At 41.1% G+C, this 14,030-nt stretch overlaps 1 long non-coding RNA gene across 1 annotated transcript in view; it reads right to left on the bottom strand.

Annotated features, from left to right (window-relative positions):
- Window positions 1-9,113: 9,113 nt before the first annotated feature.
- LOC142046610 (uncharacterized) overlaps window positions 9,114-14,030 on the bottom strand; it is a 404,232-nt gene continuing 399,315 nt past the window's right edge. Inside the window, exon 2 of the long non-coding RNA XR_012655627.1 lies at window positions 9,114-10,821. This is a non-coding gene — a long non-coding RNA (uncharacterized LOC142046610). The remainder of the gene's footprint in view (window positions 10,822-14,030) is intronic.

The following is a 14,030-nucleotide window of genomic DNA, read 5'->3' as shown; positions in this document are numbered from 1 at the left end:
CACAACAGCACTGCCTGAGCCACGAGGTGGGGGTGGGGGAGATCAGGATCAGCCTGGCTCAATCCACCTTAAGCTTGGTGACAACACAGGGAACAATCAGGATAGGGGGGAATGCGTACAGCAGAGTCGATTGCCAGTTGCAGTGGAAAGTGCTGGAGAGAGCACTTGGACTGAGACCCTCCCAAGAGCACAAATAGACACTTCCCATTTTCCCTCATCACAAAGAGGTTGATCACAGGGTTCCTCCATGTTGCAAAAAACATCCACAGGACCTCTGCCCTTAGGGCCTATTCATGGCTTGGGAAGAAAACTCTGATGAGATGACCTGTGAGACAGCTCTTGACCCACAGTAAAGTGGACAGCGATTTGGGTGATGGTCTCTTTGATGCAGAACTGCCACAGGTTGATCACCTCCAAGCAGAGTGGTCTGGAGTGAGTTCCTCCTTGTTTGTTCACTTAGTACGTGATGGTGGTATTGTTGGTGAGTATGTGAACCAATGAGTCTCTGGTATTTACCTGGAAAGCACAACATACATTGTGGATAGCTCAAAGGTCCAGCATGTTGATGTGGAGTGAGACTTCTCATTCCGATCACAGGCCCTGCCACGTCAACAAGCCCAGATGTGCTCCCCAACCCAGAAGGGACATGTTGATGACCAGTGACTTGATCAGAGAGGGCCATCCGACAAATAGTCCTTGGCACACATTGCATGGGAATTCCCACCAGTGCAAGGACTCCAGGATTGATGGAAGAAGGCAAATCAACCTGTCTAGAGAATGCAGGGCAAGGAAGGAAACCATTCTGAGCCACATCTGAAGAGGGTGAAGTTGCACTCAGGTGAGGTGGACCACTGGGTGAAAGTGGACAACAGGCTCGATACACATCAATTTTTATGGACTGTTGTGATTGCAAATTGGAGGCACAGCTATCAAATTGCCTGGAAGCAATCAGTCAGCAGGAACACGATCGACTTCATGGAATCTAACAGGGCCCCAAAGAACTCTAATTGCAGAGTTGAAGGCAAGATCGACGTCATAGCGTTTAGGATAAGTCCCAAGCGGTTGAGTTTGGGAAAGCCGACAGGTGCAGAGGAGCATGTGGTGCAGACAGAGACATCCCTTAGGAGAGGATCTATTAATGGAGATTCTCTATGTCCTAGTAAGGAGGAAAGGATGGAAAATGATAAAATACAGATAGGATCTGAAGAGAAACAGTCAAATGAAAGTGATGAGTGCGTCTGACGAAGTACATATTCACCCACGAAAGCTTATGCTCCAATATGTCTGTTAGCCTATAAGGTGCCACAGGACCCTTTGTCGCTTTTTACAGATCCAGACTAACACGGTTACCCCTCTGATACCAGTCAAATGAAAAAAAGTCCTATTCAATTACATCATGTAATGGCAGACAGCTAAAAAGTGACATTTTTAAACTGCTTATATACCAATGCTAGAATAATAAGATAGGTGAACTAGAGTGCCTCATATTAAATGAGGATATTGATGATAATATAGGTATCACAGAAACTTGGTGGAATGAGGATAATCAAAGGGACACAGTAATACCAGGGTACAAAATATATCAGGACAGAACAGTTCATGCTGGTGTGGAAGTGGCACTATACATGAAAGAGAGCATAGAATCAAATGAACCAAAAATCTTAAAGGAACCAAACTGTACCATAAAATCTCTATGGATAGTAATTTCATGCTCTAATAAGAAGAATATAGCAGTAGGGATATATTATGACCACCTGAACAGGATCGTGATAGTGACTGTGAAATGCTGAGAGAGATTAGAGAGGCTATTAAAATGAAAAACTCAATAATATGGAATTTCAACTATCCCCATATTGACTGGGTACATGCCACCTCAGGACAGGACACAGTGATAAAGTTTCTTGATACCTTTAAATTACTGCTTCTTGGAGCATCTAGTCCTGGAACCCACAAGAGGAGAGGCAATTCTTGAAGAGGAGCACAGGATCTGGTCCAAGAGATTAATATAACTGGACTGCTTGGTCATAGTGACCATAATATAAATTTAACATCCTTGTGGTGGGGAAAACCCCACAGCAGCCCAACACTGTTGCATTTAGTTTCAGAAATAGGAATGACACAAAAATGAGGAGGTTAGTTAAATGGAAATTAAAAGGCACAGTGCCAAAAGTAAAATCCCTGCAAGCTGCATGTAAACTTTTCAAAGACATAATAACAGAAGCTCAATTTATATGTATACCCCACATTAAAAAACAGAGAATCAAAAAAGTGCTACCGTGGCTAAACAACAAAGTAAAGAAGCAGTGAGATGCAAAAAGACAAGTGGAAGTTAATTCCTAGTGAGGAAAATAGAAAGTAGCATAAACTCTGGCAAATGAACTGTAAAAATATAATTAGAAAGACCAAAAAAGAATTTGAAGAACAGCTAGTCAAAGACTCAAAGTAAATATATCAGAAGCAGGAAGCCTGCTAAACAACCAGTGGGGCCACTGGATGATCGAGATGCTAAAGGAGCACTCAAGGATAAGGCCATTGCGGAGAAACTAAATGAATTCTTTGCATCGGTCTTCATGGCTAAGGATGTGAGGGAGATTCTCAAACCTGAGGAATTCTTTTTAGGTGACAAATCTGAGGAACTGACTCAGATTGAGGTGTCAGGGATGGTTTTGGAACAAACTGATAAACTAAATAGTAGTAAATCACCAGGACCATATGGTATTCACACACGATAAGCCTGAGTTCAGTACCAGGCAAAATGGTTGAAATGATAGGAAAGAACAAAATTATCAGACACAAAGATGAACATACTTTGTTGGGAAATAGCATGGTTTTTGTAAAGAGAACCTCACCAATCTACTAGAATTCTTTAAGGGGGTCAACAAGCAGGAGGACAAGGAGGATCCAGTGGGTATAGTGTGCTTAGATTTTCAGAAAGCCTCACCAAAGGCTCTTAAGCAAAGTAAGTTGTCATGGAATAAGCAAGTCCTCTCATGGATTGATAACTGGTTAAAAGATAGGAAACAGTTTTCAGAATGGAGAGAGGTAAATAATGGTGTCCCCCAGGGATCTGTTCTGAGACCAGTCCTATTCAACATATTCATAAATGATCTGCAAATAGGGGTAAACAGCGAGGAGGCAAAATTGACAGATGATACAAATACTACTCAAGTTAAGCCCCAGGCAGACTGCAAAGAGCTGCAAAAGGATCTCTCAAAACTGGATGACTGGGCAACAAAATGGCAGATGAAATTCAATGTTAATAAATGCAAAGTAATGCACATTGGAAAACATAATCCCAACTATACATCTAAAATCATGGGGTCTAAATTAGCAGTTACCACTCAAGAAAGAGATCTTGGAGTCATTGTGGATAGTTCTCTGAAAACATCCACTCAATGTGCAGTGGCAGTCAAAAAAGCGAACAGAATGTTGGGAATCATTAAAAAAGGGATAGATGATAAGACAGAAAATATCATATTGTCTCTATATAAATACATGGTACACCCACATCGTGAATACTGCCTCATCTCAAAAAAGATATATTGGAATTGGATAAGGTTCAGAAAAGGGCAACAAAAATTATTAGATGTATGGAATGGCTTCTGTATGAGGAGAAATTAATAAGAAGGGGACTTTTCAGCTTGGAAAAGAGACTACTAAGGGGGGAAATGATTGAAGTCTGTACTTTCTCCACATCAGTCATGATTTTAAAGAAGGAAGCATTACTTACTCCTTCTCATAACACAACAATTAGGGGTCACCAAATTAAATTAATCGGCAGCAGGGTTAAAACAAATAAAAGGAAGTATTTCTTCAAACAATGCACAGTCAACCTGTGGAACTCCTTGCCAGAGGATGTTGTGAAGGCCAAAACTATAAACAGGGCTGCAAAAAGAACTAGATAAATTCATGGAGGCTAGATCCATCAATAGCTATTAGCAGTGGTGGTGTCCCTAGCCTCTGCTTGCCAGAAGCTGGGAATGGGCGACATGAGATGGATCACCTTAAGATTATCTGTTCTGTTCATTCCCTCTGGGGCACCCGGGATTGGCCACTGTCGTAAAACAGGATACTGGGCTAGATGGATCTTTGGTTTCACCCAGTATGGCCATTCTTATGAGTAAATGTAACTTGGTTTCGATATAGGTGACAACCTTCTCTCTGGGGGCACCCTTCAGCAACCAATCATTGACATAAGGGAAGATATGGATTCCCTGCCTCCTGAGGTACACTATGACCACTGCCATGCATTTGGTGAAAATGGGGGGGGGGGGAGGGGAGAGGCCAAATTGGAGAATTGTGTTCTGAAAGTGGCAATCTCTTACCACGAAGTAAAGAAACTTCCTGTGACTTTGTAGAATGACCACATGGAAGTAAGCGTCATGAAGGTTCAGGGCAGCAAACCAGTCATTCCAAGAGAAAGCAGAGAGGACAGCTGATAAGACTGATCATGTGGAGCTTCACGTATTTGATGCATTTGTTGAGTCCGCGGAGGTCAAGGATGGGCTCCATTCTGCCCTTGGATTTTCATATCAGGAAGTACCATCAGTAGAAGCTGCAATCTCAGGGTTCACTCAGAACCATCTTCACCACTCCCAATTCTACCAGAGAGCTGACCTGCTCGAAGAGTAGTGTCTCGTGAGAGGGGTCCCTGAAGAGGGACAGAGATGGGAGTGGAATTGGACATAACCCAATTTGACAGTGTGTAGGACCTAGCTGTGGGACACAATAGAGACTCAGGCATTGTAAAAGCAGACTAGCTTGTCCCCAAAGGAATTGGGAGGGGAGGGAGAGAGACCAGGGAGGAAGAACAAGTGGAACAGTGCTCTGGACTACCAAGTCAAAATAGGCGCTTAGCAGGTGCCAAAGGGAAGTCTGCAGCAGCCAGGCCATGAGCTTGAATGCTTCCTCTTGTGAGACCTATCCCTCTTCTTGTGGTAGTCTTGCTGTCTCGGGGGGAGGGATGCACCAAAAGGTTTTGTGGCCTGTATAGCTGTTTTTGCTGTGCCCTGTAGTAGGGTGTAGCTTTCGAATCATTAAAGAAATGCAAGGTTTCATCAGTCTTGTCTGAAAACAAGGTTTGGCCATCGAATAGCAAGTCATCAATTGCTTGCTGGACATCCAGTGCGATACGAGTTCTGGAGCCAGGAGGCTGCCCTTACAGTAATTGCTCAGATCACTGTCCTGGCATAAGTGTTTGCACATCAAGGGCAAACTGCAGAGACATTTCAGCCACCAATCAAACCTCAGTAACAAATGCCCAAAATTCACCCTGGGAAGCCTCGAGCAACTACCCCTCAAAATTGGACACAGCCAACCAATTGAAAAAGTCATATTTGGCCAGCAAAGCTTGCTGGGTTTGTGATCCTCATTTGGAGTAAAGAGGACGTGTCTATCTTTCTGGCCAAAATCTCCAAGCACTTTGAGTCTCTATCCTCGGGGAGGACTTGAACCTGACCTGCTGGATTCAGTTGATCACTGCCAGGACCATCAGGGAGTTTGGGGCTGGATGGAAATAAACCCCGATATCCCTGTACAGGTACAAAACAGAGCTTCTCCAAGTGGTTGGCCACTGACAGCACCAAGGCTAACACCCCAAGGAGCCATCATAGGCTCAAGGAGCACCTCATTAATTAGAAGGGCAACTTTCCAAGGTGTTTGGACTTGCATCTGATCCACAGCCACCAATACCACATGAGTAGGTGATCATGCTTTTGACTTGGATGAGCACAACCTCTGGGATCAAGGGGGCCACTGGTATGGGTAAGTGAGTGGTGCCCAATAAGTGCCATGCCAGGGCCTCCGTTCCCTGGGGGTGCATGCCAATCCTAGCAGCCATATCAGTGGCCTTTGGACCTCTTCCAGTGGAGTGGGAGGATGAGGTACAGAGTGTCTGTACCTTCCTACCCTGTACCGAGGAAGGGTCAGGAGCACCCGTGTGTTGGAGCCAGCACCAGAGTTGCCCTGGGACCTGGAGCACTCACGATCAGTCTTATGTGATTTCTTCTTTGGCACTGACAACAGAGAACAATTCCTGTACCTCTTTGGAGAAGGTCCCACCTGGAAATGGGAGGCAGCAGCACTTTCAGACCCCGAGAGGTTATCTGCAGCCCCAGGAAGGCCTCAGTACTGGGTCAGGCCTTATGGCCGGTTCAGGAAGATGCTGCTTAAGGCAAAAGTTCCATGCCACCTGAACCCTCTTTTTGAACAATCTACAGATCAAACAGCATTCTTTAAGGTGGGCTTCACCAAGGCAGAGCAGGCAGTGTGTGTGGGCTCACTGTTGTGAATTGCCACTCCTCACAAAGGGCAACACTTGAACCTTGAAGCTCCACTGCCACTATACTATTATATCCTGTAACTTTTACTCTGACACTATTAACTATGTACAATAAAACTAGGCTCAGGACATAAATTGTGAGGTTGTGAAGCAGCAACCATACAGGGCATCGACTCCAGCAGATGGGTGGTTAGAAGGAACTGAGGGGAGGTTGTGGCGGTGCCACCTCATATAGCGAGGGGAGGGGCTACAGGCATGAGTGCTGCTCCTCTAGGAGCACTGCTAGGAAAAAGCCTCCATCTCTGGCTTGCGGAGCACACACACGTCTATATCTACTCTAGGAAGAATGTGGCTTGTGGTGGTAATGTGGCTATGGTTCCCCTTTGGTTCATCTTGAGAAGCAGCACCTGACAGTGTTTAACTTACAAAAAAAAAAAAAAGTGTTTACCTACCATTACCACAGAAGTGTAGATACTGCAGTTACTTCCCTCTACTAGTTTGAGTAGGGAATAAATAATCGGATCTCAGAGTATCTCAGACACCAGCATAACTTGGTAAATGTTTACTACTATTTTTAGATTGGCACCGCTCTATTTGCATACAATCAACATAAGAATGGCCAGATTGGGTCACACCAAAGGTTCATTAAGCCCAGTATCCCGTTTTCCAACAGTGGCCAATGCCAGATGCCCCAGAGGGAATGAACAGAATACATAATCAAGTGATCCATCTCCTGTCGCCCATGCCCAGCTTCTGGCAAACAGAGGCTAGGGCAGTGATCCCCAACCTTTCCGTGTGGCGGGTGCCGGACGACTACCCGCCAAGGAGCATGGCTGTCAGACAAGCAGCCGCTGAAATGCCACTGAGAAGTGGCAATGACAAGAAGCGTCGCTGCCTAAATGCCGAGTAGTGTCATCAAGAGGCATCGCCACCAAAAATAAGCGGGATTTTGGTGGCAACGCTTCTTGATGTTGCCACTTCTCGGTGGCATTTCGGTGGCAGCGTTTGACGTTGCTGCTTCTTGGTGGCATTTCGGCAGCTGCTTGTCCAGTGGCCAGTAGGTGGGTGCACATAGATGCCCCAGCAGGTGCCGTGGTGCCCGCGGGCACCATGTTTGGGACCCTTGGGCTAGGGACACCATCCCTGTCTAGCTCTGGCTAGTAGCCATTGATGGACCTATTCTCCATGAATTTATATAGTTTTTTTTAACCGTTATAGTCTTGACCTTCAAATCCTCTGGCAAAGAGCTACACAGGTTAACTGTGTTGTGTGAAAAAAACACTTTGTTTTAAACCTGCTGCATATTAATTTCCTTTGGTGACCCCAAGTTCAAGTGTTATGAGTAAATAATTCCTTATTTACGTTCTCCACACCAATCATGATTTTATAGACCTCAATCATAGCCCGCCTTAATTGTCTCTTTTCCAAGTTGTCTTATTAATCTCTCCTCATATGGAAGCTGTTCCATACTCCTAATAATTTTAAATTGACCTTTTCTGAGCCTTTTCCAATTCCTATATATCTTTTTTAAGATGGGGCAACATCTGCATGCAGTATTCAAGATGTGGGTGTACCAGGGATTTATATAGAGGCAATACGATATTTTCCTGTCTCATTATCCATCCCTTTCTTAATGATTCTCAACATTCTGTTAGCTTTTTTGACAACCGTTGCACACATGGCTAAACTGCTTTTAATCAAGCATGATGTCCCCTAGTAAAAACAGAGGTGGCCCATGATCATACATTTAGATCTATCTGCAGCTTTAGATACCATTGGAAAGATTTTACTGAATTGCCTGCAATCCCTACCTGAATACTGTCCAAATGGTTAACTTCTGAAGGGATCCTAGAGAGCAGTTTCAGGCAAACACCTGCCTAGAGGCTGGGTTGGAGGTAGTTTGTTTTGAGGGATTGTCTTTTGTTTGAAATACTGCATTGTAATTACGTCCACATGTTTTTAGATGGGTAACAGAACTCATTTTAGAAATAAAGGCACAAGTTGAGTTTTGTGTATCTAGTTTTGTTGCTGGTGTTTTCATTCTTCATATCATTTCAGTCCAGGACGACCTGAAACCTAAGAAGGAAATGTAGAACTTGTAAAGTTAATTCATTTTGTGACTGATAAAACTTCAAAGTTCTCTCCCATTTTCCATTAACTAAATAGTAAATGGAACAGTTTAAAATGGACAAAAGCTCTTTCAAAAGCATCACCTGTGGCTGAATCCACATTCCACATAGATCCAAAATTCCCATTGACTTTGTTATGAATTTTTAATTACCAAAATTGCAGGATTTGGTCTTTGAGGATCCAACGCATTTTTCTTACTTCATACTGAACGATTAGATCAGTGACTGGGGCTATTAGCATGAGAAGGCTCTCAATTGAAGTTTTCCCCTCAAAACTGACATGTCCACAAGAAGTTAGCCAACTGGCAAAGTGGGGCAGCATTTGGAGTATTGATGATTTAAATACTTGGAGTGTGCCATTTTCTCCTTCCCTTCTTATGCTGCTTTTCTTATATTGTGAGCTCCACAGCACAGGAACTCTTTGTATGTATGGATATGGACAGATCAGAGCATGATGTTATTGCAATACAATAGCAGCAATAACCACAAATTCTTCAAAATTTAGCAGTAGTGTTTGTGTCAGGATTCCTGATAATGAAAGTTACCACAAAGTTAATACGCACTTTGGCCCAATCTTGCGAAGGCTGACGCATGCTTAAGCACATGAGTAGCTCCACTAAAGTCAAGAGGCGTACTTGTACATTTAAATGTAAACATACAGTAAGACCTTCCAGGAATAGGGCCACAATGTAGCAACATTTGCCTTAGTTTCTTATTGTTTTATTCCATATTTCATTTTATATGCTTAAGCGAGATTCCTGATTATTTTAATTTTCATAGTTAAATCAAAACCATCAGATCCAGACAATACACTCTCCAATGCACTCCATGACAAGTTACAAGCTATCTGAAAACATTCACATATGAAGCAAACAAAGTGAGTTGTACTTCTTTAATACGAACACAAAGTTCTCAGGTGGGAATGACACTTCGCCCCACCAGGATTCTATGAACAATTCTCTTCATCCTTGTCTCGGGATATTTCCATTATGGTATTGTTAGAAGAATATAATAAAAACCAGATTTGTTAGTTAGCTGACCATGGCAGCTATAGATTGAATAAATGAACAAATTTCTGATTAGAGTAAGCAATGTCAGACCTCTAGCTTTTTTTCACACCCAGTGTGGAAGTCAAAGATGAGCATGTTTTCCAACTACTATAACACTATTAAAAGAAAACCAAGTTATTTTGAGATCACCACTTTAGCAGCATGTTCACTTACAGAGTAAGTCTAGGTATGCTGAAGTGTGATAAATGGGCTGTAAAGCGATTTTAAAAATAGCTATTAATCACACAAAATTAATCTCGATTAATCACACAACTGTGCTATTGAACAATCGAATACCATTTATTTAAATATTTTTGGATGTTTTCTACATTTTCAAATATATTGATTTCAATTACAACAGAATACAAAGTGTACTGTGCTCACTTTTTATTTTTGATTATGAATATTTGTACTGTAAAAAACAAAACAGTATTTTTCAATTCACCTAGTACAAATACTGCAGTGAAATCTCTTTATCATGAAAGCTGAACCTACAAATATAGAATTATGTAAAAAAACTGCATTCAGAAACAAAACAATGTACAACTTTAGAGCCTACAAGTCCACTTCAGCCAGTTGCTCAGACAAACAAGTTTGGTTACAATTTGCAGGAGATAATGCTTCTTTCTTCTTGTTTAAAATGTCACCTGAAAGTGAGAACAGGTGTTCACATGGCATTGTTGTAGCTGATTTCGCAAGATATTTATGTGCCAGAAGTGCTAACAATTCAGATGTCCCTTCATGCTTGAAACTATTTCAGAGGACAGGCATCCATGCTGATGGGTTCTGCTCAATAACGATCCAAAGCAGAGCAGACCGATGCATGTTCATTTTCATCATCTCGGTCAGATGCCACCAGCAGAAGACTGATTTTCTTTGGTCGTGGTTTAGGTTCTGTAGTTTATGCATTGGAGTGTTGCTCCTTTAATACTTCTGAAAGCATGCCCCACACCTCATACCTCAGATTTTGGATGGCACTTCAGATTCTTAAACCTTGGGTTGAGTGTTGCAGCTATGTTTAGAAATATCACATTGATACCTTCTTTACATTTTGTCAAATCTGCAGTGAAAGTATTCCTAAAAGAAACGTGATGGGTTATCATCCAAGACTGTTATATGATGGAATGCAGGAAAAACAGAACGCGGGGAAAACAAAACAGGAGACATAAAATTCTCTCCCAAGGAGTTCGGTCAGAAAATTTAATTAATGCATTTTTTTTTTTAAACGACCATCATCTGCATGGAAGCATGTCCTCTGGATTGGCGGCCAAAACATGAAGGGGCATACAAATATTTAGCTTATCTGGCATGTAAATACCTTGCTACGTTGGCTACGAAAGTGCCATGTGACCACCGGTTCTAACTGTTAGGTGACGTAAATAAGAAGTAGGCAGAGGTATCTCCCGTAAATGTAAACAAACTTGTTTGTCTTAGAGATTGGCTGAACAAGAAGTAGGACCAAGTGGATTTGTAGTCTCTAAAGTTTCACATTGTTTTGTTTTCGAGCGCAGTTATGTAAGAAAAAAAATCTACATTTGTAAATTACACTTTCATGATAAAGACATTGTACTACAGTACTTGTATGAGACGAACTGAAAAATGCTATCTTTTGTTTATCACTTACAGTGCAAATATTTGTAATAAAAACAATAATATAAAGTGAGCACTGTACAAAACTTTGTATTCTGTGTTGTAATAGAAATCAATATATATATGAAAATGTAGAAATACATCCAAAAATGTTTAATAAATTTCAATTGGTAGTCTATTGTTTAACAGTGCGATTAATTTTTTAGTTAACCGCATGAGTTAACTGCAATTAATCGACAGCCTTGGTGATAGAACGTATCTGGTGTCCAATTCACAGTCAGAGTTTAAGGCCAGAAAGGACCCCAGATCATCTAGTCTGCCACCAACCAGCGAGCACACACTAAACCCAACCACCAAAAGCAGACACACATCTAATGGCATAATTCCTGAAAAAGCAGATGCATAAACATCTGTATCTAAGGGAAAGAACGACCTATTTTACATTTGTAAAGTAGTTGCATGGACTAAGGCCCTGTCCTGCAAAGACTTCTACACACACTTTACACAAACTGAGTAGTCCCATTGACTTCACTTGTTCACATGTACTGTGACTATAAATATAAATCACTGCAGAAACAGGGCCTATGAGAAGAAATGCAAGTTTTCCTACTGGACTATAAAGAGGAACTAAAACTGCTAGTTAATCAGGTGTTCAGGACAAAGATTGCATTCTACAAACAGATCTGACTAAAATAAAATAAAACAAAGCTTATAAAAGCAACTAAATGTTTTCTGGCTTAGTACTCGGGTCCTGCTAAGAGCCATTCATGAACATTATGGCTGCACTTTTTCCTAAGTTCAGGATTTGAAATTTATGTGAAATGTCTGTTTTAGAATCTCAAACTGGGAAACTGCAGAAAGAATTAAGATCTCTTCTGAGAAAAATGGCCTGATTTGTGTGACAGCTGGAAGTCTGCAAAAACGGGCCAAATCTGGCATCAGATAAAATGGCTTCTGATTTGGACAATGATGAGATGCAGGTTTCTGTATTTCAAACTAAAACTTCATCCATGGAATTACAAGAAGTTTTGTATCTGAACTAACAAAATTGTCAACTTGTTATTCTAATCCTCTCCCACAACATTACACTACAGTGTAAACATTTAATAGGGGCCAAAATTAATTACTATTTACCAGTAATATCTTTGCTAGAGAGTAACTGCTACCTAGTACTTTAGCAGAAAGTATAAAGCCACTACTGGAAGTTGCAGATTTACCCTGAGACAGGGTGGCTCCAGACACCAGCGCTTCAAGCGCGTGCGGCAAGCCGTGGGGGGCAGCCTGACGGGCGCTGTGAGGGTGACAGTCAGGCTGCCTTCGGCTGCATGCCTGCAGGAGGTCTGCTGGTCCTTCGGTTTTGGCGGCAATTTGGCAGTGGGTACACTGAAGGCGCGGGACTGGCGGACCTCCCGCAGGCATGCCACCAAAAGCTGCCTGACTGCCATGCTTGGAGCGACAAAATACATAGAGCCACCCCGTCTGAGATTGTCAAGCTGTTACACTTAAGACAGTTTGTCTCAATTTTATTTGTGCAGATGCAGCTGGGGATCTTCCATGAATTTATGGCTAAAATTCAAATCCTGATCACTGTTGTTTTAATTCCATCTGAAGTTCTTATCAGACTTGATTTCACACTTTCCAACCTCTAGAATAATGGATAAACTACAACTAAACTAAGGTGAAAGGTTGATGGCAGTTACAAGGCCAAATTAATCCCACTGTTTGTACCATTCTGTGACAGACATGCCTATTCGGAGATTTTTGGTTTTGTATGTCAAAAGACTAAATCCTGAAGTCTTGGCCTTGTCAATACAGCAAAAACAAAAGTGAATATTTAAAATTACACAAAAGCAAAGATAATCTAACTTTCTACCTTTTCAGCATAAATCCCTTCTGCACAAAATAGTATATCACACTGTTTTAGCAATCCTTTATTGAAGATAACAAGTTGGTTATGTTCACTGTATTGTATGAAACATCACAATATCATACTGGGAAGGTACTATCAGTACAGGGTTGGACCAGAGCGGACAGTCTGAACAATAAACCATTTTGCATTCTTCATTCCCAATCTTTTAACAACCCAAAAACCCAGCAAAGGGACAAAAATCTGTTAACATCGTCATTTAGAACCATTTAACTTACAAGGCTAAAATCTAATGAATAAATAAAATATATTGTGGCAATAATCCTCTCTAGAACAAAAAACAAAACAAAACAAAAAAAATCAGATACACAATGAATCAAAATGATTGGGAAAGCTGCCCATAGGCACCAGTGAGAGAGAGAGAGAGAGAGTGAGTGTGTGTTTTTACAGACTCAGCATAGGGATAAAGTTACAGAAAAATAGCATGAATTCCATTTCACACAAAACCAGTTGATGACTGTCATTAGCTTAAACTACACACAAGGGCAATTACATCCTCGCTGAAACACAGTTTAAACAAATAGGAAAATGTTTACAAGGCATCCACAGCATGTAAAGCATGTACAGATGGATACATTCATTGTTTCCCCTTCCCCAATAGCTTTTTTAATTTTTTTTTTTAGATAAATACTTTACTTTTCTCTGTTTTTAGCATCTACTGGACTCAATACATGCACAACTCAAAAGAATTCAGAAAAAAATCAAAGTTATTGCAAAAATAGAATTAAACTAAGAATCTTCAAGTACCTTACATGACAGCCACTCTGTACCATGCCCATTGCTTATAAAATGAAAGGTCATTGAACCCATGAAAATATCTCTAATATTTTCTTAGATTTAAAATAGATAATTTTAACTGTATTTATAGTAATCTCAAAGTGATAAATTTGAGCTTTGAAAATAATGCAAACAATTAAAAATTATATCCATATTACACAAGACTTCTGTCTGTATCTTAAGCTGAAAAATTAGAGGAAACTATAGAAAACCACATGTAGAACAAAAATCACATTTTACATTATAATAAAGGCAAATTTTCAGCATTTTTAAAAAAA

This window comes from Chelonoidis abingdonii, chromosome 3 (assembly GCF_003597395.2).
Source record: "Chelonoidis abingdonii isolate Lonesome George chromosome 3, CheloAbing_2.0, whole genome shotgun sequence".
Taxonomy (NCBI): domain Eukaryota; kingdom Metazoa; phylum Chordata; order Testudines; family Testudinidae; genus Chelonoidis; species Chelonoidis abingdonii.
The sequence above is the reverse complement of the archived record's forward strand: the minus strand, read 5'-3'. Positions and strand labels throughout refer to the sequence as shown.